The sequence below is a fragment of the Staurois parvus genome, unplaced genomic scaffold, assembly GCF_062004578.1.
Source record: "Staurois parvus isolate SC_StPar_1 unplaced genomic scaffold, SC_StPar_1.0 ptg001116l, whole genome shotgun sequence".
Lineage (NCBI taxonomy): Eukaryota > Metazoa > Chordata > Amphibia > Anura > Ranidae > Staurois > Staurois parvus.
Genome location: NW_028318912.1, coordinates 278946 through 305129, shown reverse-complemented (window position 1 = coordinate 305129; position 26184 = coordinate 278946). Strand labels below are relative to the sequence as shown.

The following is a 26184-nucleotide window of genomic DNA, read 5'->3' as shown; positions in this document are numbered from 1 at the left end:
GGGGGGCTGGAGAAAGGACTTTCCCCATGGTGTCATAATTCACAAAGAAAGAATCAGATATTATCAATTACTTTCAATGGGGGTGGAGCACGCCAATCAAGCAAGAATCATCCATTACTTTCAATAAGAGGAAGGGACTGCAGAAAGAATTTTCCCCCAAAGTAGCATAACGATCAAACCAGGAAACATGCACTATTTTTAATGGTGGGAGGAGCTGGAGAAAGGACTCCCCCCCCCCCCCCCAATGTAACACAATTTGAGAAATGTTTCTCCTAATTGTTTTACCCTTCTTCACACCACAACACGAGCCTGATGCTCAGTGATGTACTGTACATGTGACTTGCTGTGCATCACTGCTACTGGCTGGGTAGGCATAGGAAGCTCAGAGTACTTCTTGGTTGGTAGGAGACTCCAGAGGAACCCAATGGATGATGTCACACGCATTTCAAGGCGTTACTGCCTCTTTGTCAAGCCACAGGCCACAGGCTTGATAAAGAGGCAGGAAAGCCTTGCAATGCATAGCCACGCCCAGTAAACAATGAAAATCCTGTCTGGCTGCACTCCAACAGATTCACATTATTAGTAGATAAAATTCCAACCCGCAGAATCACATATGGTGAGGGAACAAAAGCAAGGTTGCCACGGCCCCAGGACATCCCCCTGTGTCTGACCCAGATCTCAGCAGTGCTGTACAATCCCAGGACTGGATTCCTCTGCTATAGGGTTCCCTGGATGTCTTGATTTCGTATGCTCTACATGCCTTCACAAACGTACTTCATGTGAGCAGCCAATTTGTTTTTTTTAATCACAAAATAAATGTTTTAATGCTGCACATAGTGTCTGAATAATGACCATGTGATGGTCAGATGATCGGATGTAGTCCTGCTGGCCCCCCAATTAGAAGCCTTGCCCGAGAGCTGTTGGCGTCAGCTTGGTCAATGCGCAGTGAGCAAAAAAAAAGCATTACATTTTATTGTACAAAAAAAAAATGGTTCATTGACTTTTTTTTTAGATGCTCTAAGGCATGGGTGTCAAACTGGCGACCCTCCAGCTGCTACAAAACTACAAATCCCATGAGGCACTGCAAGATTGACAGTTACAGGCATGACTCCCAAAGGCAGAGGCATGATGGGACTTGTAGTTTCGCAACAGCTGGAGGGCCGCCAGTTTGACACCTTTGGTTTAAGGTAAGTGACTAGCTATCGCTAGCTATTGCTTGCTTCCATGGTATACTTCAAGGAGTGATAGGTCACTTGGTTTACATGTGCAACAATCCCGAAACGTGTCACGTTCTCCATTGTTGGTGTTAATCTCTGCCCTGCACATAAAGGAAGGTTTGTAGACACCTAGGGTGCAAGATAATAACAGCAATCCGTGCACAAAGCAAAACAGAGCCCATTTTATAAAGCCACGGGCCATATGTAGATGAGGATGGATGCCACTCAAACCGAACCCTAGGAGTCAGAGAAGAACGGGATGTGGTAGGATGGCCTCAGCTGTCACTCTGGCCACGCCCTCTGACGCATTGCTCTCCTCTCATAGGGGGCTTGGGCCATACATGTCGAAGAACTGTATGACCGAAACCCAAGCAAAGTGTAAGGTGTTCACACATTATAAAACACTAGCGTTCGTCTTGTTCACCAGCAGTCCAACTGGCATTCGTCTTGTTCCTAAAGAAGTCCAACTGGCATCCAGCAACAATAAATCCAGCAGCTAACAGACCATCAGAAGCAAGGCAAGCAGAAGCCTAATGGTCCATACATACGATAAGAAAATTGTATGAAAATATTTGTACGACGACCAATCGACTGATAATCTGATGATCATTAGTAAACAGCCTTAGAGAGCTGATCAGGACAATTCATGCGGCAATATCCAAAGGGACGAGCACGAAAATTGTTCTCGTATGATACCAGAAAGTATGATTTTCATTTAATCAGTACAGTAGTCGTCTGAAAATACAATACAAATGCAAAACAATACATGACATCGCTTTCAAAATTCTTTTCAGTAGCATGAGAATTTTTGTAAGTTGAGTAACCTCTTCATTTTTGATATAGAGACAAGGATTAGGCAACCAGGATACCAGTGAATAACACCATGTTTCATCCAACACCTTGGATCACCCCAATTCCTGCACGCTTACACCTCATATTAGCCCCAATTCTGAAATCTTCACCCCTCGGACCACCCCAGTTCTGGCACCTTCATACCTTATATCTGCCTCAATTCTAGCACCCTTACACCTCATATTAGCCCCAATTCTGAAATCTTCACACCTCAGATCACCCCAATTCCTACACCTTCACACCTCAGATAAGCCCCAATTTCTTCACCCCTCAGATCACCCCAATTCCTGCACCTTCATACTTTGAACACCCCAATTCCTGTACCTTCAGATCAGCCCCAATTCCTTCTCCCATCAGAATACCCCAATTCCTGCACCTTCATACCTCCTATCATCTCAATTCCTGCACTTTAACATCTTAGATCACCCCAGTTCCTGCACCTTCACACCTCAGATCTCCCCAGCTCCTGCACCTTCACACCTCAGATCAGCCCCAATTCCTTCATCCCTCAGATCATCCCAGTTCCTGCATCTTTGTTCCTCAGATCACCCCAATTCCTGCACCTTCACATCTCAAATCACCCCAATTCCTGTACCTTCACACCTTAGATCACCCCTATTCCTGCATCTTCACACCTCAGATCAGCCCCAATTCTTTCACCCCTCATATCACCCCAATTTCTGTACTTTCACACCTCAGATCACCTCAGGTTCCTGCACCTTCGCACCTCAGGTTCCTGCACCTTCCGACCTAAGATCAACCCAGTTCCTGCATCTTTACACCGAAGGTCATTTCAATTCCTGCACGTTCAGACCTCTGTTCACTCCAATTTCTGCACCTTCACACCTCAGATCACCCCAATTCCTGCACTTTCACACCTTAGTTCACCCCAATTCCTGCACCTTCACACCTCAAATCACTCCAATTCTTGCACCTTCTCCCCTCAGATCACCCCAATTCCTGCACCTTCAGAGCTCAGATTACCCCCAATCCTACACCTCCTCCCCTCAGATCACCCCTAATCCTGCATCTTCAGAGCTCAGATCACCCCATTTCCTGTACCTTCAGAGCTCAGATCACCCCAATTCCTGCACCTTCAGAGCTCAAATCACACCAATTCTTGTACCTTCACCCCTCAGATCATCCAAATTCCTGCACCTTCAAAGCTCAAATCACCCCAATTCCTACACCTTTACACCTCAGATCACCCCAACTCCTGCACCTTCACACATTAGATTACCCCCAAAAATTTGACTATATTTTGGTGCCAATGAAAATTATATCAGGTGTCCTCCATGGCATGCAGGCCTTAGGTTGCCTATACCTGGCTTAGAAACACATGCTGTGTGTTTACGTGATAAGACTGGCAGGGTGCTAAGAGGAGAGTGAGGGCTTGTTTAAAAGAAGTAGGGTTTTTTTTTTTTTCCCAAAATCATACTTACCTGGGTGGATGTACGGGTGAGAACTCAGCGATCGCATGACCGATGAGTTCTCACAGCCACTCTGAGAGGAGAGCGCTGTCACTGCATTCTGCTCCCCACCCCCCCCCCCCCCAGCATTCATTGGAGCGTTGGGCTGTAGAAGGGGAGGCTGAGCCAAGTGCCACTTCAGACTCTGGGATGGATTCCGACTTGAAAGTTGGGATCTTTCCCTGGCCTCCCCGGCTGAGTGATACTTTGGTGTGACTACTCTGGACATATGTTCAATTTGACCACCAGTACAACCCCCCCCCCCCTTCAACCTCACCGGATTGCTAGTCACAGTGGCCAAATGATCAGAAAGTTCATGATCGCAAGTATGATGCATCCAGAGCTTTCTGGTACCCGCTTGTTACTGTGCTGGAAGTGCACAGGGAGCATGCTCTCATCACTGGGCCGCACATATGCAGCCGCTTTGCATTAAAGTCCACCCGTGGAGACGTCGCTTATATGCGCCAGGCTGGGGGGAAGTGGTTAACGTTGGAACTAAGAGCTGGAGGCAACCCAGGATGGTTGATAGATAAGTTTCATTAGACCATTGCTCATTAGGAGACAGGGGGGGGGGGGGGTGTAGAGAAAAGTTGTACTGGGAGTTTAGATCTACTTTTTCGTTAGCAATAGAGATGAGCGAATCGAACCAGGCGAAGTGGAATTCGATACGAATTTCAGGAAAAATTCGATTCGCGTCGAATCCGAATATTTGCCTACTTCGGGTGCGCGAATCGGATTTTTCCCGATCAGCCGGCAAAAGTGTCCCTGCAGAGAGCTTCGCTATTTCTGACAGTTCCTTCACATGTACAGCGGTTGAAACATTGTATCTATTTGTTTCCATTTAGGATACAGATGTTTTTATTCGGAAACAGATGTTTCAACCGCTGTACATGTGAAGGAGCTGTCAGAGAACTGTCAGAAATAGAGGAGCTCTGCAGATACACTTTTTGCCGGTTTGGAATTATTCTTATTTTCATCCTACTTCTTCTTCCTCTTCATCCTCATCCTCTTCTTCTTCTTCTGAGGATGAGGATGAAGAAGAAGAAGAAGAAGAAGTAGGTTGAAAATAAGAATAATTCCAAGCCGGCAAAAAGTGTATCTGCAGAGCTCCTCTATTCTGCAGATACACTTAGAGGAGCTCTGCAGATACACTTTTTGCCGGCTTGGAATTCTTCTTATTTTCATCCTACTTCTTCTTCTTCTTCATCCTCATCCTCAGAAGAAGAAGAAGAGGATGAGGATGAAGAAGAAGAAGAAGAAGAAGAAGAAGAAGTAGGATGAAAATAAGAATAATTCCAAGCCGGCAAAAAGTGTATCTGCAGAGCTCCGCTAAGTGTATCTGCAGAGCTCCGCTATTTCTGACAGTTCTGTGACATTCACTCCATACAGCGGTTGAAACATTGTATCTATTTGTTTCCATTTATGGAAACAAATAGATACAATGTTTCAACCGCTGTATGGAGTGAATGTTGTTGAAACCGCTGTATGGAGTGAATGTCACAGAACTGTCTCCTTCTTCTCATCCTTCTCCTTCTCCTTCTTCTTCTCCTTCTTCTCATCCTTCTCCTTCTTCTCATCCTTCTCCTTCTCCTTCTTCTCATCCTTCTCCTTCTCCTTCTTCTCATCCTTCTCCTTCTTCTCATCCTTCTCCTTCTCCTTCTTCTCATCCTTCTCCTTCTCCTTCTTCTCATCCTTCTCCTTCTTCTCATCCTTCTCCTTCTCCTTCTTCTCATCCTTCTCCTTCTCCTTCTCCTTCCTCATCTCCAAGGGCATTTAAATTAAAGGTACAGTGTTCTGCACTAATTTAAAGGCTCTCTGAAGCCTAGAAACCCTTTTTATAAGTTAACTTCGTAGCGAATAAATTCGCATCGAATCGAATTTCTTCCTGAAATTCGGCGAATCGGCGGAATCGAATTTTTGAATAATTCGCTCATCTCTAGTTAGCAAATATTACAATCAAAAAACAGGCGGGAATTTTTCATGAATTTGTAAAACGAAATAAATAAAGATGGGTTACGTTTATCTGGCGGGCAGAATTCCCGGAGCGGCTTTGCCAACAGGCAGAACTGCAGGAAACACTTCATTCCGGCACGGCCAACATTTCATTTCAAATCCAAGGAAAATGTTGTCGCAAAATTGAGTAAAATGCGCACTGGATCTCCTAAGTATGCATGAATATGAGAGCGTGTAGAGGGATTCCAGGAAACTTTCTGAGAACTGCTGACATGGTGTTTGCTTTCGTCCTTTCCTGAAGGTTTCACCATTAATAGCCCCACGTAGCATCCCGATATTTCCTAGAAGACCTTATAGTTCCCAGATTTCTGAAGGAAGATGGATGAACTCTGGTGTCTATGAACTGGGATTCTCATCATTGATGATGAAATCTAAAGGGGTCAAGGGTCTTCTTTTTTGACTGACGGTGACCAATGCACGGACATGAAGTAAAAGTAAAATCGTAGTAGAACAAGTACAGCACAGACTCTACTAGTAGCAACATTCTGCTGGCTTTGCATTCTTGTGTACTCAAAAATAGTTTTTGAATACGAACATTAACCCCTTCCCTGACCCCCTTCCTGCTCAGGCCAATTTTCAGCTTTCAGAGCTGTCGCACTTTGAATGACAATTGCGCGGTCATGCAACACTGCGCCCATATGGCATTTGTATCATTTTTTTTCACACAAATAGAGCTTTCTTCAGGCGGTATTTTATCCCCACTGGGTTTTATTCTTTGCTAAACAAATGAAAAAAAGACTGAAAATTTTGAAAAAAAAAAAAAGGTTTCTTAGTTTCTATTTCAAAATTTTGGAAGCAGGTCATTTTTCTCCTTCACTGATGTGCGTGGATGAGGCTGCACTGATGGGCACTGATGAAGCACACTGGTAGGCAGGGCTGCTGTCAGAAACGTGTCTCGTACAGCCAACGTGACAGGGCCCCCAAATCAACAAAGTTTACTATGCTTCAGTTATGAATGAACACAGTGATTAATTGGTACCAATCACTCATTGTGTTCATTCAGGAAAGGAAGGGCTGGTAAATGTGACATATTTATGGACTATTCCCCCACTCTTCATCCTAGGGGTCCTATAGTGTGTTTGCAGCTGGGAAGAAGAGAAGAGAAAGGGGTGGTGGGGGGAACGGGCAGCATGGGGAAATGTATAGTGCATTGGGAGATGCTGCAGAGAGAGACATACAGGGGATCAGTTCCAGTAATTGCCCCCCTTCCCCCCACTGTGCTGATCTCCCTCCCTGCCCACATCTGATTCACCCGGATGCTTGGGCCCCCTTGCTGGTCTGGGCCCCATACAGGAGGACCAGTAGTACCCCCTTATCCACAGCCCTGCTGGTAGGCTGCACTGATGAGGTGGCACTGGTGGGCATTCATGAGGAGGCACTTATGAGGTTGAACTGACATGCGGCACTAATAGGTGGCAATGATGGGCACTAATAGGCAGCACTGAAGGGTACTGAAAGGTGTCACTGACTGGCAGCACTGATGGGCACGGAGTGGCAACACTGCTGGGCAATGATTGGCAGCACTGATGGACACTGGCAACACTGCTGGGCACTGATTGGCAGCACTGATAGACCCTGATTGTCATTGATAGGCAGCACTGATGGGCACTGTTGGGGCTGCACTGATAATCTGTCCCTGATTATCAGTGCAGATGTCTCCTTTCACACTTGCTGGTTATTGGCACACCTCAGGTGAGCCCACATCATCCTCCAAAAAAATGTATATAAGGGGGGAAAGAACCCCCCACCCCCTGTTAAGAAAAGAAATTACTATCAAGAACTAAATTGGCATGTACCCACCCAGAATGTAAATATACACACAACCATCACCCCCCCCCCCCCTTAGACTAACAAACATGTACACTACACACAACTGGACTGGATGGACCAGAATGTGAAGCTTGACTAAGCTCGTCAGTCCCTCAATGATGACTCTAGGGAGAATGTATGTAAGGGTCAGTAATTGGTTACGATGCTATTATAGCCCACAATACAGTGGACCAAGGATACATGGAGCTAATCAGAATGTGGACTGTCCGGGCGTCAGCAGACTCCAATGATTGCGGCTAATTGAAAGGAAGGTCACCATAAATGAACGATACCAGTTCTAGAATGTGTATGACATAAAGCCAACAGCTGTAATAGGTGTCCATCCATACATTGAACGCTGCTGTTGGTGCCAAAAGCTGAAAGCGACACTGCATTATGGGATTGTATGGTGTATGGCTCCGATAGGGGGAATATATAGAATCATAGGTAACACACATAGTGTGGGTAATGGAATAGGATAGAGACACTTCTCCCGTGTCTGCAAGAATGTTCTGCCCCTGAATGCTTGTTGGAGGTATCCATCCATCCAGTCTGTACTACAGGATCTGCAGCCTACACATTGGGAGGTATGGGTGGTGAGTAATATATAAAGACGATCTCACCTGTCCGTGTCTTCCAGTGTCTCAATACCCACGTTACCTGCAAAGTTTGCCAGTGTGACCTGCTTGTACGCTTCTCATGTTGGTCGGTGAGAGCCTCTCTACTGCTATAGCTACTGGTCTCCAAGCCAGACCCCTGACTGTGACAGCCACACAAAAAAATGTTAAAGGGCCCCTGGGCCATAGGTTGGGCACCAGGTCACTGGAGGGAGTGTATTCTTAAAGTGGAGTTCTGGACCCCCCCTGCAAAAAATTAAAAGTCAGCAGATACAAATACTGTGGTTGCTGACTTTTAATATAAGGCTCTTACCTGTCCAGGGATCCAGCGGTGTCCTCATTCCGAGCCGGTTCTTCAATCGGCTGTTGGGTGCTGGCACCATCATCTTGACTAAGGGAAACCCGCAGTGAAGTCTTGCGGCTTCACAGCCAGTTCCCTCCTGCACATGCGCAAATCACGCTGAGCTTTGTGAATGGTCCATAGTTTTCTGGGACCTCTAAAATGTTCCAAAGGGCTACAGGGGAAACTTCCGGCTCTGTTTGCCGTGGCAAACTGAGCCGGAAGTGGGAACGGGTACCTGTCAAATCCAGGTACTCACTCCCCCCTCCCCTCAAAAAAGTGCAAAATGTGGCAGTGGAGAGGGGAAGGGGGGAGTCAGATAAGCAAAGCTTCCACTTTTAGGTGGATTTCTGCTTTAAATTGTATATAAAATGAAACAAGGAAACTATGGAACAGAAAACAGGTAAAAATTCCATTAGAAATTAAATTCATATCCACATGTTACCAAATGGTGAATGGTTAAAGCGAAGACCCAAATTGTGAAAATATATTCTAGTTTCACTTTAAGAAATGCAGTATCATGCTCAACAGACAAACGTGCGAAGATTAACGGCAATCTATATGACAACTTCTGACCTTTCCTGCAGTCACAAATAAGTAAGGTCACAGCATCCGCCTCACATATTTATACGAACATATTTAGCAAAGAATGCATAGTGAGACAGCAGCCATATCCTCTTGTAGGATAATTATAGCCCCAGCTATTCCCGTCCAACACTTTGAGGGGAAATCTGCTGTGTAATAGCCATAAAAGCCAATCACTGTGTAAAATCCCATAAAAAAAGGATTATATCATTGAATTAACTAAATCACAAATACAAGCTTGCAAAGGTGAGTCCCATCAGGCCAACAGTTTTGCATGCAATAGGCTTATTCGTCGAGTAAAACATATGCAGCGAACTCCGAGGTAGCTAGGGGGCGCTAGATGAGGCTTTTTCAGCTAGGAAGGCTGAGTAGCAGGGTTCAAGGATTACTTTAGGTCTGGGCCGAGAGGATCTGCAGGTCAGTTCCTTGACATCTCCCCCTGCTCTAGAACCTTGGAGAAGATTCTAGAAGCAGTGGGCGGGGGTGAAGAGGAGCTGACCTGCATACTTAGGGGACCCTAGCCAATCCCAGAGTGGGAGGCTTGGCATGGGGCCAGGGCAGCCTTTAAATGTGCTAGAGCCTGCTCAGCAGGAGGAGAGTGTGGGTGGAAGATGGAGTGAGAAGGCTGAGGTGCAGGAGCCTGGGAGGGGGCTCAGATGGGAAGAGGCTCACCTCCAGGCAGTGGTGCTGGAGAGGAGGATCGCTCTGACCTCATCGGCCCCCAGAGCGAGGACCGCCTGTGCAGCAGAGAAGGAGCCAGCCCAGCGGAAGGCCTGAAAGCAGCTACCAACCCATCAGCTCATAGGAACAGGACTGAGTAATCCTACACCCCTGGACCAGTTAAGGGGAAAGAAGCTCCTCGCCTGGGACTGTTCATCTTAAGGTGGCAGGCACTGGATCCCCTGACCAGGCATTTGTACCTTGTACCTTGTTCCAGCACTGGCATTATGCATTATCTATAAAAATAGTGGGTCTAGATGTTACACGTTGAATTTCCAACAGAGCACTTTCAACTTAGTTACAAAATTAAAGAGAACTTTCACCCCCCCCCCCCCTTTTTTTTTTTTTTTTAATAAAATCCCTACTTACCCGGTGGTGGTAGATTTAATGTTTTTAAGGAATGTGAGTATCCCAACGTGTTTTGAGTAGAAAGCAAACAGAACCATATGTATCACAAGTCAACAGTTTCTACAAAAAGAACATTATATCCAAAAGGATATTACAGCCTAAACACTTACAAAGTCAATGAGACATGCGTGTTTGTCAGCCTATACTATCTACAAACAACCCATCTTGGGGACTCAAAAAATGGTCAGACCAAACAACGAGGACGAGGATGCACACAGGGACCTAAGGGCCAAGAAAAATTACTGTAAAAATAAAAAGCTCCAATGGTCATCTGATATCTAAACCAGCCCAGGCACCCTGGGGTGCCTTCTGGTTTCTTCATGAGCGCCTTGGCAAAATGCCTAAAAATTGCCCCAAGCCAGTGGGTGGATGAAGCCTGCCTTTTAGTTACGTAAAGCCACAGGTTTTCATTGTGCACCGAATGCAGAAAGAACAAACAGAGGGCGCACAGGCCTAGTGTATTACCATAAAAAATGTTTAATGTGAAATAAAAGTGGGTGTTGTACTCACAAAGGACAGTAAAGTCAAAGGCAGGTCATAAAAGAACAGCTTGGTCAACACCACGCTACGTGACTGTCCACAATAGGGAGTGTAGACATCCCATAGACCAGTGTTTCTCAACTCCAGTCCTCATGGACCCCCAACAGGTCATGTTTTCAGGATTTCCATTATTTTGCACAGGTGATTTGATCAGTTTCACTGCCTTAGTAATTACCACAGCTGTTTCATCTGAGGGAAATCCTGAAAACATGACCTGTTGGGGGTCCATGAGGACTGGAGTTGAGAAACACTGCCATAGCCTGACGCGTTTCGAGGACCTGCCTCTTCCTCAGAGCCACTGTTCTTTTATGACGTGCCTTTGGCTTCCCATATGGAAGAGAAATATATTTTCAATATATTTAGAAAAAAAAAATATACATGCGACATATATTTACAATATATTGGCCCGCACGAATATATTTTAACATGTATTGCAAAAATGTAAATTAAAATATATTTTCCAAAGGCATATATTTAAAAAAATATTTTTCAAAATATATTTTCCAGATATTTTTGAATATCTAAAAAAATGCATTGAAACATAGATTTTTAAATATTACACATGTAATATTATATATTACACTTTGATATATATTGCAGCATGTGTTCTGAATATATTTTTAATAATATATTCACAAATATATTGAAATATATTGAATATGGCCAAAATTGTAGTATTTTAAATATAGGTCAATATATTTGGGAAGACTATATTAAGAATGTATTTTTAAAATATATTTAATATACATTTTCCTTCCATGTGGGTTTACTGACGTTTGTGAGTACAACACCCACTTTCATTTCTTATGAAACATTTTTTATGGTAATGCGCTAGGGCCGTGCGCCCTCTGTTTGTTCTTTCTTCATTCAGTATATTTGGATTTCCCCGGTCTTTTGAGGGCAGCAAGGTGTGCATGTTCCTGGACATTTATGATGTGGTTCTAGCCCAGCAATGGGCAAACTACGGCCCGCGGGCCGTATACGGCCCGGCGGACCTTTTAATCCGGCCCGCGGAGCTAGGCTCCCGCTAGGCTCCTCTCACAGTCCGCCCTGAAGACCGGTGTACCATGAAAATCTGTCTCCTATGAGGATCTGTCCCCCTCGACGTATCTGCGCATGTGCCGGAGATCGCCGATCGGCTGCTAATGCCTGAAACTGGCACATGCGCAGATACGTCGAGGGGGACAGATCCTCATAGGAGACAGATTTTCATGCTACACCGGAACGGCGCGGGAATACGGAGAGAGGAACGCGCGGAGCAAAGGTAAGTGAATTGACACAGGGGGGACTTGGGGACTTAATATGGGGGATGAATTAATATGGGGAATGAATTACTATAGGGGGGATGAATTACTATATGGGGGATGAATTACTATGGGGGATGAATTACTATATGGGGGATGAATTACTATGGGGGATGAATTACTATGGGGGATGAATTACTATAGGGGGGATGAATTACTATGTGGGGGATGAATTACTATATGGGGGATGAATTACTATATGGGGGATGAATTACTATGGGGGATGAATTACTATATGGGGGATGAATTACTATGGGGGATGAATTACTACATGGGGGATGAATTACTATGGGGGATGAATTACTATATGGGGGATGAATTACTATGGGGGATGAATTACTATATGGGAGGTGAATTACTATGGGGGATGAATTACTATGGGGGATGAATTACTATATGGGGGATGAATTACTATGGGGGATGAATTACTATATGGGGGATGAATTACTATATGGGGGATGAATTACTATATGGGGGATGAATTACTATGTGGGGGATGAATTACTATGGGGGATGAATTACTATATGGGGGATGACTTACTATGGGGGATGGATTACTATATGGGGGATGAATTACTATGGGGGATGAATTACTATGGGGGATGAATTACTATATGGGGGATTAATTACTATGCTTACTATGGGGGAATATTACTATACTTACTATGGATGACACATACACATCATTCATCTACTCTTGGTCCGGCCCCCGGGTCCAATATATGAACCCATTGCGGCCCTCAAGTCAAAATGTTTGCCCACCCCTGTTCTAGCCTACACTGAGTCCATCCCCAAGTGCAGGAGCATTTGTGTTTGCTGGTTCTTTGTTCTCATTGTGCACCATTACAACCTTCTAGCCGCCGGCATCCTAACAACCAAGGACATCATCGGTTGATAAGGAGGCCATCGGGCACCTGCACAGCAGCCTTGTCTGTGGCTCCCCACCCCTCTCTGTCAGCACTGGGGTCACATTAGCCAAGTGAGGAAGAGAATCTGTGGGGGAAGAGAACCATTGGAATACTAGTCAGTACCAGTACACAAAGGTCTATTTGCTTTGAAAGAATAAATCACCCCTAACGTTGGATATTCTACGTGTTGCTGCATTGTGTAAAAAAGATTAGTATGGTTTTTTTTTTACATTTTAGAATGGGGTGCCTCAAGATTGTGCAAAATTTTAAAGGTTGCATTGATTGGAAAAAGGCTCGAGAAACACTGCTCTAAACTATATACACAAATTCTAAAGAAAAGTCCGTACCCAGTGAAAGAAAATGTGATATGAGAGAATAGAAGATGACAACAAAACTACACGCAAGTATGGAAACGAGTGGAAGGACATCAGAGTGAAAGAACACTAATATGCCAAATAATAGAAATCACCTCTGGATCAACTGTGGGTGTAGGATTAGAACTTTTTTTTTTTAATGGTTGAACTGGATAGATTTTTGTCCTTTTTCTGCCAGACTAACTATGTGACTATGTGACAACAATGAATGTATAACAAAGAAACATGCAGCTATGTTAAATAAGGAAAGATAAAATAAATGATTACCTGGATCAAAATTTGCCAATTCAGAACAAGGCAACAGGTTTGCTTCAACCTCTAGACATAGAACTTACCTAATTCACATCAATGCCTTCCGGTTCAGTTCAAGGAGCTTCTAGGTATGGAAGAACATGTGATTCATCTATGTGGCAGAACTGGGCCAATCGGTGTTGGCAATCTATGGTCCTCAGTGAACCTGTAGCTCTGTCCTGCATAGGCAAAACACATTCATTCTAAGGCCGTATGTGTGAATGGGGGGATCCTAGCCTTTAGCTGGGCGTCACATGCATCCCCGTACCTTTAGGGAGGGATGGGCTCCTCCAGGCACTCCTGTCCTTAACCTATCTATTAATATTTGTGCTCCTACTATGGAGGTTCTGGAAATTTTAGAGTTCGATCCACAGTATTGTTGCGGGACTGTGGCTTACGCATGTATTTGCAAATGTGTGCAAACAAAACCCTCTGTTTTCAATGCAAACTGTTAGACAGGGCCAAATTGGTTGTTTTGCAGGCTTGCTGGCAAGTGCTGCCAGGAAATTCTTTGTTTGTGATTGGGGAATCCTCCCTGCTGTGTCACTGTATTCTGACAGCAGGGAGACTCCTCCTGCCTCCCCACCATCAGAATACACAGATCAGAGTGTAAGAGGGGCTTGCAAATGGCTGGAATTCAATGCCAAAAGAACAAGTCCTTGCCCCGCTCTTCTCCTGTTAGAACCGAGACCCTCCTGCTGAGGCTGTACCCTCCACCATCTTGTGCCCACTCCCTGCCAGAGGCCTCCAGACATTCCTGGCTGCTGACCTTTATATCCTCAAAGGAAGGAATGTCCACACATAAATACGTTGAGTTGCTGCAATTCATTAGTGGCACTTGGAAAATGGCATAAACAGTCACATCACATTGACATACTATCCGGGGTCACTTGACAATACATTGTCTATAACATTTAGTAGACGATCTGAAGTATTCCCATGTGAAAGCTTTATGCAGCCCTTAAAGTAAGCTATCCTCCCTTTACAATCTCTCTCCATCCATCCACTGGGATGGGATCTCTACAGTCACCTTCTCCTCTTTCCTAAGACCCTCCAGGGGAGTAGCCTCACTCTTGGCCTAAAAAGCCTTTTGCAACCCACCCTAGCCCCAACCTCCATAAGGGTAAGGAAGTCTACAGACGGCTCCTCTGGGTGCAGGTCTACCTCTGCCTCCAGACCAGTCCAGGGCATCCACTTGCGACATCTGCCTAGATGTGGGGTGTTTGACTCCCATACCCCAACTGGACTGGGGCTTCTCCCAATCTGGTTTATATTACGGCACTGACTTACCCACGACATCACTACAGGGGGGCTCTAACTAAAAGGGGCCTAGCACCTGATGATCGTCTTTATATCCTCAAAGGAAGGAATGTCCACACATAAATACATAGGGTTGCTGCAATTCATTGGTGGCACTTGGAAAATGGCATAAACAATCCCATCATACTGACATACTATCTGGGGTCACTAGACAATACATTGTCCATAACATCTAGTGGACGATCTGCAGTATTCCCATGTGAAAGCTTTATGCAGCCCTTAAAGTAAGCCATCCTCTCTTTACAATCTCTCTCAATCCATCCACTGGGATTAGATCTCTGCAGTCACCTCCTCCATAGGTACACCTTTCCTGAGACCCTCCAGGGGAGTAGCCTCACTCTTGGCCTGGCCTAAAAAGCCTTTTGCAACCCACCCTAGCTAACCCTCCATAAGGGTAAAGAAGTCCACAGACAGCTCCTCTGGGTGCAGGTCTACCTCTGCCTCCAGACCAGTCCAGGGCATCCACTTGCGACATCTGCCTAGATGTGGGGTGTTTGACTCCCATACCCCAACTGGACTGGGGCTTCTCCCAATCTGGCTTATATTACGGCACTGACTTACCCACGACATCACTACAGGGGGGCTCTAACTAAAAGGGACCTAGCACCTGATGATCGTCTTTATATCCTCAAAGGAAGGAATGTCCACACATAAATACATAGGGTTGCTGCAATTCATTGGTGGCACTTGGAAAATGGCATAAACAATCACATCATACTGACATACTATCTGGGGTCACTTGACAATACATTGTCCATAACATCTAGTGGACGATCTGCAGTATTCCCATGTGAAAGCTTTATGCAGCCCTTAAAGTAAGCCATCCTCTCTTTACAATCTCTCTCCATCCATCCACTGGGATTAGATCTCTGCAGTCACCTCCTCCATAGGTACACCTTTCCTGAGACCCTCCAGGGGAGTAGCCTCACTCTTGGCCTGGCCTAAAAAGCCTTTTGCAACCCACCCTAGCTCCAACCTCCATAAGGGTAAGGAAGTACACAGACGGCTCCTCTGGGTGCAGGTCTACCTCTCCCTGGCCTCCAGACCTGTCCAGGGCATCAGATTGCTACATCTGCCTAGATGTGGTGTATTTGACCCCCATACCCTAATTGGACAGGGGCTTCTCCCAAACTGGCTTATATTAGGGCACTGACTCACCCACAACATCACTAAAGGGGGGCTTTAACTAAAAGGGGCCTAGCACCTGATGATCCTCCTTTTACAATCTCTCTCCATCCATCCACTGGGATGGGATCTCTGCAGTCACCTCCTTCATAGGTATACCGTAGCCTGAGACCCTCCAGGGGAGTAGCCTCACTCTTGGCCTGGCCTAAAAAGCCTTTTGCAACCCACCTAGCTCCAACCTCCATAAGTGTAAGGAAGTCTACAGACGGCTCCTCTGGGTGCAGGTCTACCTCTGCCTCCAGACCAGTCCAGGGCATCCACTTGCTACATCTGCCTTCCATACCCCAACTGGACTGGGGCTTCTCCCAACCTGGCTTATATTAGGGCACTGACTCACCCACGACATCACTACAGGGGGCTCTAACTAAAAGGGGCCTAGCACCTGATGATCGTCTCAAACCAGACACTGTTTTGGAAAAGAGTCATCTAGTAGCAGACTAGCTAACTGCCTACAAGCACTGCAGCCTATTGGCTGCAGCACTGATTGAACTGAAATTTCCCAGTAGTCCCATTCATAAGTTGATCGACTTCTCATGAACGGGAAGGGCCATACATGGATCAAAATTCAGATGGTTCAGCAAATTTGGTCAGCTTAAGTTATACCTTTGTATAGTATTATAAGAAAATCCAGGTTTTCCAATTCCTTCCTTGTTTTTGCCAAGACTTGAGCGAGTGATGAAACAGTTACGCAGCCCAACCACTGTCACATATCGTCCTATACTAAATGTATAAATTGTTGGCTCTTCAAGAAAACTGCAGACTGTTGGAATGTGCAGAGAAGAGCAAGAGTCCCACAAATAATGACAGCATCAGCTATCTTTATATCTACAAAAAGGGACAGTGATTGCAAGTAAAATCTCACTGACGGGGATAGACAAAAAGGCTTAACAAGATAACTGCTACATTCCATGAAGGTACAAACTCCAAAACAGAACTGAATCAGCAAAAAAAAAAAACTACACGTCATCAAAGTTTCAAAGATGGAATTTTGAAAACGACTTATATCCAAGGTCAGTGCTCAAAAACAAGCCGTGTGAGGTGTACAATGCTGAGTAAATCGGGAAAAAAAAAGGTGCAATGGTGAGATTTGTCATCCTTTCACTCAATTTCTATCCAAGATGGATGAGTTTATGATTAGAAAGGCAACAGATCCCTTCAACCCACAACAATAATGGCAATTTTGAAATATGGCTCCATAGAGTTTAATCCCAATATGGGCATCCATCTCTTAGTTGTTAAGTTCCATGATTGCTCTGTGAAATCTGAAGCCTATTTTATAGAATGGGGTGTGTTCCCTTGGGATGTATCCATATTTCACACAATGGTAAATAAATTCCAGAGGAGTTTCATGAAAATCATCCATCCAACATCTCCAATTGCTCAGTCACCAGATGTAAATTACTTCTATAGCACTCCCCCTAAGGGGTCGCTGACTCTTTTTCCCAGTCAGAGCACACACAGCATCTTCTTCATTCTTCTGCTGGCTCAAAAGGAACAGTGTAGGGGTATTTTTTTTAGGGTTTTATTATAACTTTGAACTTGGATGGGGTGAAAAGAGCCTGCGATACCCCCCTAAAAACTGGCGAGCTAAACACTTTGAGGACTCCTCCTCTATCTTGCTGAGCTGGGCAAAATGTTCCTCAGAAACTCTAAAGCTGGCAAGTGAGTAGGACTTTTTTCAAAAGACCAAAAATTGTACATAGTCGCTAACTTCCAGCACCAGAGTCATCTACTCACACAGGATCAGCAGTTGCCTTCCTTCGATATTCACAGAGCATTCTAAAGTGAGGGAGAGACTCACACCACCATTGGACACATTTCCCTCAACATCCTCCTTGCACTCTCCAGTGAGCTTCTCCGGACCCAAACAGCCTCCAGGACTATGCTTTACGAATAGGCTACCCAGTTAAAGCTTCAGCTAGGAGCTCAATGTCTGCTGGATGGCTTCTCTAGTAATCCTGCTCCAGTAGAAATGGATCCAGGAACTCTTCCCTTTGCCTCAGGCATCTGCCTATTTATGGGCTCTCCAGCCACTTACTGGACACACAGTCCTGGGGATTGGCTAGACTCCCCATAAATATTCAGGCTGCTCACTATGTTCTTCCTCCCTCTATAACTAGAGAATCCTCTAGAACACAGGGGAGTATGAGTGCAGCAGTCTGTGAGACACTGCACAGGCCTGAACAATCAACCCCTGCTCCACTGATTACAGAGGAGTCTACTACCATTACCTAACAACCTGGACAGCACACTGGCTAAATGGTTAGCACCTAGCAGTGCTAGGGTCATTGGTTCAAATCCCAACCACGGCACCACCTGCCTGGAGTTTTCACATTCTCCCTGTGCCTGGGTTTCCTCCAGGTACTCCAGTTTCCTCCCACCCTCCAAAAACATGCTGGTAGGTTAATTGGATCCTGCCTAAACTGGCCCTAGTATATGAATGTAAGTTAGGGACCTTAAATTGTACGCCCCTTGAGGGTTAGGGACTGATGTGAATGTACAATATATATGTAAAGTGCTGTGTAAATTGACAACGCTATATAAGCACCTGATTTTATGAACCTGAACATTCATAAAGTATTCAGACCCCCTTCATTTTTTTCAATTTTGTTATGTTGCAGCCTGATACTAGTTTTTGTAAATAATTTTTTTCTCATTATTCTACACTCAGTACCCCATAATGACAAAGTGAAAACAGCGTTTTAGAAATGTTTGCAAACTTATGAAAAGAAAAATCGTTTGCAAACTCCAAGCGGGCTTTCATGTGTTTTCCACTGAGGAGAGGCTTCCGTCTAGCCACTCTGCCACAAAGCCCAGATCGGTGGAGGGCTGCGGTGATGGCTGTCCTGGAACTTTGGCCATCTCCACACAGGATATCTGAAGCTCAGTCAGACTGACCATCGAATTCCTGGTCACCTCTCTTACTAAGGCTCTTCTCCGATAGCTCAGTTGGGCTGGGTGACCAACTCTTGGAAGAGTCCTGGTTGTGTCATGCTTCTCCCATTTGAGAATAATGGAGACAACTGTGCTCTTGGGAACCTTCACTGCAGCAGAACTTTTTTTGTAGCCTTCCAGAGATCTGTGCCTTGCAATACTTCTGTCTTTCAGCTCTGCAGAAAGTTTCTTTGACCTCACGTCTTTTGCTCTGATACAGTATACATTGTCAGCTTTGAAGCCTTTATAGAGAGGCGTGTGTCTTTCCAAATCATGTCCAATCAATATAATTTACCACAGATGGACTTCAATCACGGTGTAGAAACATCTCAGCAACGATCAAGAGAAATGGGAGGCACCTGAGCTAAAATTTCAAGTGTTGTCGCAAAGGGTCTGAATACTTATACTGATATTTCAGCTTTTCCTTTTTTCATAAAAATACAACAAAAACATATATAAATATAAAAAACTGAAATATTTAAATCTACTGAAATTATGGTTGTGAATAAAAAATATAACATTTGGTTAGAGATGCCTACTATGTACCTGGCTCTTCTCTATTATGATTAGGTGGATGCAGACAAACAGGGACTGTTTACCTTACTTAGTGGACATGCCTGGTGGTTCCGATTTTTTTCTTTCCTTACTAGACTTATGGGCCAATCCAACTCCCTGGCTCCTAAAATTGCCCTTTTATGCGTATAGCTCCAGGCTTATTCAAAGTTAATTTAAAGCTTCTAGGTTATGTTCTTACAGCGGCAAAACAAACGCTCGCTAAAGTCTGGAAATCCCCTACTTTTTCAGTAACTGAGGTGAAGTCTATATCTGCCACCCCTCTCTGCCAATCCCTCCACTGGCCTCCACCAAGTGTCCTTCATCCCTCTCTGCCAATCCCTCCACTGGCCTCCACCAAGTGTCCTTCATCCCTCTCTGCCAATCCCTCCACTGGCCTCTAATCAGTGTCCTCTACCCCTCTCTGCCAATCCCTCCACTGGCCTCCATCAAGTGTCCTTCATCCCTCTCTGCCAATCCCTCCACTGGCCTCTACTCAGTGTCCTCCACCCCTCTCTGCCAATCCATCCACTGGCCTCCACCAAGTGTCCTTCATCCCTCTCTGCCAATCCCTCCACTGGCCTCCACCAAGCGTCCTTCATCCCTCTCTGCCAATCCCTCAACTGGCCTGTACTCAGTGTCCTCCACCCCTCTCTGCCAATCCCTCCACTGGCTTCCCATTGCCCAATGAATAAAATTCAAAACATTAACAATAACATATAAAACCATTTATAACTCCGCTCCAAATTACATCACCAATCTTGTCTCCACATATCACCCAAATCCTCTCTGCTCCTCCCATGAGCTCCTGCTCTCTAGCTCCCTTGTCTCCTCCTCCCATGCTCATTTCCAGGACTTCTCCAGAGCCTCCCCCATCCTCTGGAACTCTCTACCCCAATCTATCAGACTATCGCCTACTCTGTCCACTTTTGGGCGATCTCTGAAAACCTATCTCTTCCCCGGTCTTTTATCTTTTTAGAACAAGCAATTTACAGCTCTAAATCCCTTCCCCATTTCCACTTAAACGCAGCAAGCATTTTTTCTGCCAAAACAAAGCTGCTCCTGGACACACTAGCAGTATTTTTTTTTCCTATGTATGCATGGACACCTAGGGTAAATATGGAGGGGCATTTAGTGGCATACAAACAAAATAAAACGCCAGATGCCCCTAAAAAGCAGCATTTCTAATGCTTAGTGTGCATGAGGCCTTATGAAATTTATTTAAAAACAAAAACGCTGAACCAGATAAAAAAAAAAAATTATATATATATATATATATTTATTATATATATATATATATATATATATATATATCAACATGTCCCATTTACAGAAACATCAATAAAAATGGTAGAAAAATAAAAATAGTTACTGGCTCACCAACAGCATATTCATTTTTTTATTAATTTTTTTTTTTATTGATCTTTTAGTAAATTGCACCAATTAAATTATACTGTATATTTTTGTTATATATTTCACAACCCTGATTTCAGTAAATTTATATATTTCACATCAGAGTTTATTTTATCCCAGGTATTTATATAGCGCTGTCAATTTATGCAGCGCTTTACATATGTATATGTATATATATATATTGTACATTCACATCAGTCCCCACCCTCAAAGAGTGTATAATCTAAGGTCCCTAACTCACATTCATACATACTAGGCCCAGTTTAGACAGGAACCAATTAACCTACCAGCATGTCTTTTGGAGTCTGGGAGGAAACCCACACAGGCACAGGGAGAACATGCAAACTCCAGGCAGGGGGTGCCATGGTTGGGATTCAAACCAATGACCATAGTACTGCCAGGAGGAAGTGCTAACCATTTAGCCACTGTATTTTTTTTGTGTGTGTTATAGCCCTGGTGAAGGGGCACATGTGAGGCCCCCCAAAACACGCTGAATCTATCCTTTATCCTAATGTAAACTATGAGGGGTGTTAAAGTCAAACCAGGAATTTTAATTTTCCAGGTATGAAAAGGGATGCTAGTGTGGCGGTACTACATGCAGTAGTAAGTGGCAAGTGTGTCCTATTACTGATAGGCAGTACACATGTCGCGGACCAGTCCAGAGGCCATTAATCAAAATGGCAGACAGCAGTGTTAGTGCGTGTTTGGAACAACGTGAGGTGATTATGTTTCTGGTTAACGAAGGAGAAAAACCCGCCGATATCTACAGAAGACTTCAAGCACAGTACAGTGATGAGACGCTCAGCAGCAGTAAGACTTTTGAATGGTGTAAATGTTTCAATGATAGCCGAATGCCCATCAGAGTCAATCTCGGTCATGGTGGTTCCCAGCCCACAGCAGCCATTCCTGTGAACATTTTGCGCCTGTAGCGCCTGATCCTCGACAATCGACGCATAATCTGTCATGAAATTGCACAAGAGAGGAATCTTACTATGGGAACGGTGAACATAATGATGAGGAAGTGAAGCCGGCCATCCTAGGATGGTTCTTTCTATGCCGAAGCTTTCCAGGCATTCGTTAAACGCTAGAATAAGTGTATAGATGTGATAGGGGAGTATGTCGAAAAATAAATGTAGTTTCCATTCCTTGAAATTTGTTCTTTTATAAACTCAAAAGTCCCAGTTTGAATGCCCCTTGTAGAATCAAGTTATAACGGGACAATTAATCTTCGGTCCATTTCGATAAAAGCAAAGGACACTACAGAGATTCTTTGGCATGGAGAAGGTGCCAGCCCAGAATCCAGATGCTGTGTCCAAATACCTCCATGAATTCCTTCACCAATACGATAACCCTAGGGTTCCAGAATAGATCTAACTTATTTCCCATTTAGCGCTACCCCTGTAGGGGCCACTGGTAATAGCTGGTTCTTCCCTAATAGTACAGAGGCTGCCAACCACCACAAGCACCAGTCTGTTCACATTGGCTCCCATAACTCAGTCTAGGCAATGTTCTTCTAAGATTTCTTGCTTGAAGAAACTTAATAGTAGAGGGGTTAGGGCACTACAAAATGATTAGCATAGCAATTAGAGGACAATCTTCTCCTTAGGTAAACATGAATGTTGGATAGTCTAAACCATTACAGCTGAGGATCATGAGGTAACTTTCAGAACAGTCTAAGACCTAAATGATGGGAACCATGAGGCAAGCTTCTTGGGCATCTGCTTACCTTGGGCCTATGCACAACCACTGGTATCCAGTACAACTTCTAGAACACTACACAGTCACAGAGATCAGTTTAGGGTCAGTACTCACACGTCCCCAGGACAGCTACCACCTTCCAGCTTCCTCCAGATGCAGTCCATTAAGTCAGTTCATTAAGTGAGACAGTTCTTTTCCAGGCCAGATCCCTTGCAGTGAGGTCCTGCAACCAGCTTCTAAGAAGATCCATCCAGGCCCTCAGCTCTGACACTTCTAAGGCCTCCAGATCAGCTGCATAGTCTATGGGCTGCCCAAGGGCAGCAGTCCCTCAGGCTTTGGAACCCTCCTGAGGAGAGAGAACTCAGCTCTCCAGTGCTACAGACTCTTTATCACCTTTCTAGCTCTCGTCTGGACTTTCCTCTCCAGGAATTGACAGGAGCATGATAAATATTCAGGTTGCTTATTTGCATCTCAATCCCTAAGCTTTGGAATATTTTTCCGGAGGCAGGAGGAAGCAAACTCCTAGCCTGTGAAACACAAGTGATCAGTGTCAGATCAAACAGGAGGTGAGGGGTTTCCAATCCAATCACCACTCTATCCAAAGAAATATCATTTTTATATATTGCTAGGTCATTACACGATTTTTTCGTCCACCAATAGGTTAACTACAGCGTTGTAAAACAAGTCCACATGGGACAGCTAAGGGTTGGAAGGTTGCCCAAAAAATTAAACAAAGCTGGGTTTTGTCTCCCAACAAAAGTGTTTTCCCATGTCTAAATGTCACAGGTTATTTCAATATCCATGCTGATAAAAGCATTGTTTCATGGCAGCTGTGTGAATGCTGGCGGACGGCTTTTCCAGTAGGATAACGCTCCGTGACACAGCACTTGCAGGTCAGGAACAGATCCAGAAATATGAGCAGTGAACACGTTTGTTAGCTGGCCAGGGTCATTACCAGAGGTGACTCTAGCGAGATAACCACACTGTCAGCCATGCTGCTGGCGGGTCCCCCACTGTGATGAAGAGGATGCCTGGAATGAAAAAAGAGAATACCCTTAATCTAAAGTTGGCCATACATGGAGTAAAAATCAGCCCGTTCAGTAGGAACCAGCCGAATTTCAAACCATGTGCCGTTAGACCAGCTTCTGTTGAATGGTCCTGCTGAAAATCCATTTGACAACTGAGCCATTTATGGCCAACTTTAGAGCGCATTCACACCTGCGATTGCACTTGCACTCAGATTAGATGTGAGAACCCCAGTGGGGGTTCCCTCAAGGAGCTACGGGAGGCAGATACACTGAAAGCAATGGGAGACTGCTGCCATAGTTATGCACGGCCACTCGCTTGTAATCTTTCATGCAGTGATCATATGCAAGTGATGGGCCCTGGACGTAGGCAGTCTATGTCCAGAGCTGATTGCTGCGGTAGCCCCTCGCATGACAGCCCACTGGAGCTCCCAGATCTGCGTTAGCCCCTCGCATGAGAGGCCACTGGAGCTCCCAGATCTGCGTTAGCCCCTCGCATGAGAGCCCACTGGAGCTCCCAGATCTGCGTTAGCCCCTCGCATGAGAGCCCACTGGAGCTCCCAGATCTGCGTTAGCCCCTCGCATGAGAGCCCACTGGAGCTCCCAGATCTATCAGATTTTTTTTTTCTATGGTTGAACTGGATGGACTTTTGTCTTTTTTCAGCCAGGCTATGTAACTATGTAATCGAAGTGTGGTCTAAATGTAAAGTTACAGTTCCCATTTTTAAAGATTTTTCCAAATAAATTCTCCTTGTGTCGCATTTATATCATTGCCAATATTCCCATTTTCTTCAACTCACATGATGTGAAAATGAAGTGTTAAAAGTCAGCAATAAGTGGACAGACTAGTTTAAGGGAACGTTAACTATTTTCACATTTCTTTTCAGATATTCATGTAAGGTAAAGATAGTAAAAATATGAATCTCGGCAATGTATATTAACCACTTTTCGCACTTAAGGCCATTTTAAAACATCCTGGCCCTAAAGTGGTTAAAACAAGATCATGGCATGTTTAGTAACAATTATCCTGTGAAGCTGCCCAATTACTTTTACAGTACTGAGAAAGGCCACAACCCCGCCAAATAGCCCCCTCCCCCCCCCAAACACAGTGGTTTTCAGGCTCTGGCTCAATAGTTCCTCATAAAAACACACACAGTGGAGGGCGCCATCTAAGTGCAGGATTAAAACCATTTATTGCATGATTAAAAATCAAATTGGCAACTCACATGTTGTAAGTTTGTGAAGGCATGTAGAGCATAAGAAATCGAGATATCCAAGGAATCCTGCAGCAGAGGCATCCAGTTCTGGGATTGTGCAGCACTTCCACCAGCCAGATAGGCAAAAGAAACTCAGAGCACATCCTGGTCGGGAGAAGACTGCAAAGGAATGGAATGGATGATGTCAGATGCTGGGGGACATCCTGGGGGGCGTAGCTATGCATTTCAAGGTGTCCCTGCCTCTTTGTCAAGCCTCTTGACTGGATGCCTCTGCTACAGGGTTCCTTGGATGTCCTGCTTTCTTATGCTCTACATGCCTTCGCAAAGGTGCTTCATGAATTCGATTTTATCATGCTATAAATGTTGCACTCAGATGGTGCCCTTCTCTGTGTGTTTTTATGTCTGGAGTCAGAGATCTCTTGTCTCTTTGGAGGAGCTGCATCTTGTGAAAGGAAGTTTACTGGAGTCTACCGGTGAATTGGACTTATGGTCATGCATCTTGGTGTTTTCTCTGTGCTATAAGGACAGTACACTACAGACATTTATTTCCAACGGATCCAGAGGAGATCAAGGAATATCTATTCCCTGAATTCCTCTCTAACTAATGAACCCCAAGGTGGCAAGGATTTCAGCACTTCCAGATTCAGAGCTGTCATTCCCTGGCTTGTAGCCAAGGGTGCAATTAATTATGCATAATTTGTACTTAATTAGCTGCAGTGGAGGGTGAGGGAGACAATGGGTGGTCTAATAGACATCTGGGGGTTTATTTACTAAAGCTGGAGAGTCCAAAATCAGACTCCCTTCTGCATAGAAACCAATCAGCTTCCAGGTTTCATTGCCAAAGCTTCATTGAACAAGCTGAGGTTAGAAGCTGATTGGTTTCTATGCAGAAGGGAGTCTGATTTTGGACTCTCCAGCTTTAGTAAATAAACCCCCGGATGTCTCAATAAAGAGTGCCTGTTACCTGACCATGCTATCACATAGGGGGGTTCTTGCTCCTTCCACCCTGCACATCTACCCCACTGACTGCCTACTCAGTAATCAAAAGACTTCTCTCAAGGCTTTCAACCTCTCTGAACAAATAACTTTTCATCTACTGCAGTGGTACTCACCCATGAATTGCTGTTCCAGGTGTAACATGCTGTGCTCCAAAATCAGCTCATTAATATCACCATTTTCAGTACTTCATTTTGCCGTGCTGCTGCTTTGAGTCACTTACTGTAAGTTAAGACTGTAACAACTTCTTCTGTTTCAGCTCTTGTTATATTAAATCTACTCCTACCACAAGGGACATAAATCAGCAAACCACAGGCGCTTTAATATATAGCAGGTGGGAAAGCCGTAACCACTTCCCCCCTAACTAGGTGTAAGGAGAGGTACTGCACTTCGTAAA

At 44.7% G+C, this 26184-nt stretch overlaps 1 protein-coding gene across 2 annotated transcripts in view; it reads right to left on the bottom strand.

Moving 5' to 3' along the window:
- The window catches only part of EPO (erythropoietin), a 68736-nt gene that overhangs the window by 17593 nt on the left and 24959 nt on the right, over positions 1 to 26184 (bottom strand). Inside the window, exon 1 of one of the 2 annotated variants that reach the window (XM_089658970.1) lies at positions 22664 to 22789. The exons of the other annotated variant lie outside the window; for it this stretch is intronic. The gene's annotated coding sequence lies outside the window, so the exon portion shown is untranslated. Of the gene's footprint in view, positions 1 to 22663; positions 22790 to 26184 lie in introns of those variants that run through there. 2 annotated transcript variants of the gene reach the window in all.